We start from the raw sequence: 3,590 nt of genomic DNA, 5'->3' as shown, positions 1-3,590 counted from the left end.
TTTTTTTTTTTTTTTTTTTTTTTTTACACATTTCAGGTACAGACTTGAAACTACAAGACAGGGAACCAACTTTCCCCTCATCTTGCCCAGAATTCGTGGTGCATTTGGATTGAGAACCATCTTTTTTATCTAATGTCAGACTTGTAGTATGACTTGACTTAGTTCAAACCTAGAAACCAGAGGAATAAGCCTGGAAGAGATACGAGAAGGCAAAAGGCGGTTCAAGTGCTGACTGCTGGGTTTGCGAAGAGCGCACCATCCCAAAACCTGGCAATGCACACATACGTACTTACTTACCCTACATCCTGCAGAGCTCAATATTGGTCCAATATTTCTCAGCATTTTTACCAATAACCTGGTAATAAACATAAAAGTTCTGACAATAAGATGTACAGATCTGTCTGAGTAATAAAGATTAGAAAGTGGTCTAAACCCCTCTGGGAGCCAGGCCCATTCAAACAGAATTCGTTTTACACACATACAAAATCTCAGTGTAGATAAAACTAAGAGGAAAACTGACTGAAAAAAACCAAGAAACGGAAAACTGAGTTATACAGTGTCAGAGGCAAGGTGGTCCCTTTGGGGTTTAAAGCTCTGTAAACACGTGATTCTACAAAACACAGTGCAATATCCCCAAATATCCGGACACATTCATTCATTTCTACTGAAAATACTCTCATGTTTAATTTTTTTATTATGCATTTGGCATAAAACTCACAAATGTAAGATCCACATCTGTATGAACACAGGTTTAAAGAGGCAAAGCTTGCTGGCTGTAAGACAGTGTTCTCATCTGCAAATCTTGTGCCACTTGACCACTGAATCATGGGGTCCAGAAATAAGCAAAGGTGGGAAGCACCTCGTGAAAAACCATCGGAAACACAAGACAGCTCTGAAAGGGGTTTGTTTGTGTTTGGTTACCGTGGTGGTGGCAGTTGGGGTAAGCTCTAATTGCATTGGACCCATTGCACCACTTTTCAGTAAAGGGGCTCATCACAGTCCAAGAGATGCCAAGCACAAAGGCAAATGTAAATAAACACCTATCTCTGGTTCCATTAAGCATGAGCTCCTGACAACTTTTGGATCCTACTCTTCTTTTCTCCCCATCTTGCTGCAACTCTGAAGGGCCTCTTATCAGGTCCATTCAGCCAGGACCACCATTTCCATGCAAGCACCCTGTGTGGCACTGGCTCGCTGTCAGACATGGCTCCATTTCATTTCATTCCATCACCAAGAGTCCCCAGACGTGGTTATTAATCACGGCCTCACTGACAGGGCGCTGAACTGTCTGGAGATGAAACTTCACATTCCCCTCCAGGGCTCCCCAGGTAGGACATGGAATTTGTTTCATCTTTGTGTAATCAAGAAGCGGAGCACATTAGGGGAGTGAATTAACCCCAACATCAGGTTCATAAAGGTGTCCCTGCTCTGTTTAATTAAATCTGTCTTAAAACCTCCTAATCCCAAACTAAAAAGACTTAATAATGTTCAGGAACCTCTTTTTCCTTACAATATATTGCTATAATCTGCTGACGGCTTAGTATTGAAATAAATATGCTGCTCCTCTACCTGACCTAGCCAGCACAAAGACCAAAAACCACATGACTAAGACCAGCTTCTCCTAGAATGGCAAGCACACAGTGCACCACGGGTGTTGTATGCCTTTAGTCTAAAAACCTTTTAATTTAATGCCACAAAGTTAAGTGTCAACAGTTGTCCAAACCATAAAAAAAATAAAGAACAGGAGTGGAAATAAAAACAGGGTGTGAAGGTTTGACTCTTTCTCTGAACAGAGATGTGTCCTTTTAGATTGAAGATGGCAAACCCTTACCCACGGGTTTTGGTATTATACATTCCTTTGAGAGAGTCTTGAGGCACCAAATACCACCCCAGGTCTGTGTTCCATAGTGGCCAGAGAGAGCCAGAGGGGCCATAGCGGCCAGAGCTCTGCTCAGGCTCTTCAAATTTGGTGGGAAATCTGATTTTGTAATTCCTTCCTAAAATAAGTGAAGAGGATTTGTTTCAGTTTATGATTAGCAAAACCGAGACCTACATCAGAGCTTCCTCCCCTCCATTAAAACACAAGTGGCTGGATTCAGGATTTTGGTACCAGAACTGAAGTATCCTGGAATATTGATCTCAGCATCCATTCAGTCCCAAGAGGTCCAAAACCATCATCAGAACTTCAGCAGACAGCTTGTGAAAAGCAGAGTGACTCTGCATGAGATCTTTAAGGAGGCAACCACATCAAGAGAAAAGTAGTGTCACGCAGCATTGGAGAAGAGACAGGAGGAATAAAGCAGAGGTGTACAGAGGCAGCAAGGCAGGCTGTGTGGACCGCCAGGCCACACTCAAAGCAATTCATGGGAGGTAGACCAATTCCTATTGCTCTCCTTCCCATGTCTATGGTTACATCTAGGTCCAAATGAGGAAAGCTACAACTTTCAGTGCTTCTCCCTTCGTAAGATTTCCTGCCAAGCCTCAGAGACAGAAGACAGCAAGAAACGTAGAAGACTGGGACACAGCAAAGGCTGCATCCAAAGAGAACATGCAGCAGATGGAAATGCTTTCTACTTTCATTCCCTAAGAGGATTATTTCAGCAGGGCCTGGCTGGCGTCTGCACCAGAGCTCAGCGCCAGTGACCACACCAGCCAACCTCACCCTCCTGTCAAAGGGTTTCATTAAGACTTTGGTTCCCTGTTGCTCTCCTGGTGGCTTGCACGTGCTCACTAAATATCCTGCATCCACTTCCAAGGTATTTGCTGATACAAAAATCTCTTCCTCCCCCCTTGCCCCTCCTCCCAAGGACCTGGGGCCACGGCACAAGTCACCATCCTGCTGAGAAATTTTCATTACACAAGGATGGGACAGAGGACTCAAGCTGAATGTGTATTATCAGAGAGGCAAAGACCTGACAACTGTACCTCATGTCTACTTCTCCGATCATGCCATCAGTCAGCCAGGAGTGCATGCGAGCCACACAGAGCAGAGCAAACAGCAAGGAACCCCCTCTCCTCATGCACTGCTCGTGCTGTGGGATAACCAGGTGAATCTCTGCTCTTGACCAGCTCTGGGTGCTACTGCACCAGCTGCAAAGCCACACCAGGGGTTGGCACCTTGGGGCCACTGTCTGGCTTTCCCTCCTTGATGAGAGGTATTTCAAACCTTAGAAAGAAATAAAAATTCCCATACCCCAAAGAGTAAAACCAGACATTTGTACTCTCTCTTACAAACCTATCGTACCCTCAGGCTCTGCCTCTGCCCTGCTTCCTCAGAGAGCCAGAACAGCCATGCAGACCCAAGGGGGCAAGATCCTTTGGCTCAAGACAAGGAAGTCTTTTTAAATTTTAACACATTTTAAATAACACCACAAATATTAAATCTAGTTTTGAGACAAAAGTGAGGGATTTATTTCATTAAGCTCAGAGGGAGAAAAGTCAGGATCCTCCTCTTTAGTCACACAAGTAAATGCACGCAGCTGCAGAGAATCACATACTGTAGCCACAGAGTCTGCGAGGGGGAGGATGGATGTCCCCAGAGATTTAGCTCCCCAGCATACCAGGAATGAGGAATAGCTCTACCCATCTTT

The sequence above is a fragment of the Egretta garzetta genome, unplaced genomic scaffold (genome assembly GCF_000687185.1).
Source record: "Egretta garzetta isolate BGI_Z169 unplaced genomic scaffold, ASM68718v1 scaffold333, whole genome shotgun sequence".
NCBI lineage: Eukaryota > Metazoa > Chordata > Aves > Pelecaniformes > Ardeidae > Egretta > Egretta garzetta.
Note: the sequence above shows the minus strand (reverse complement) of the source record.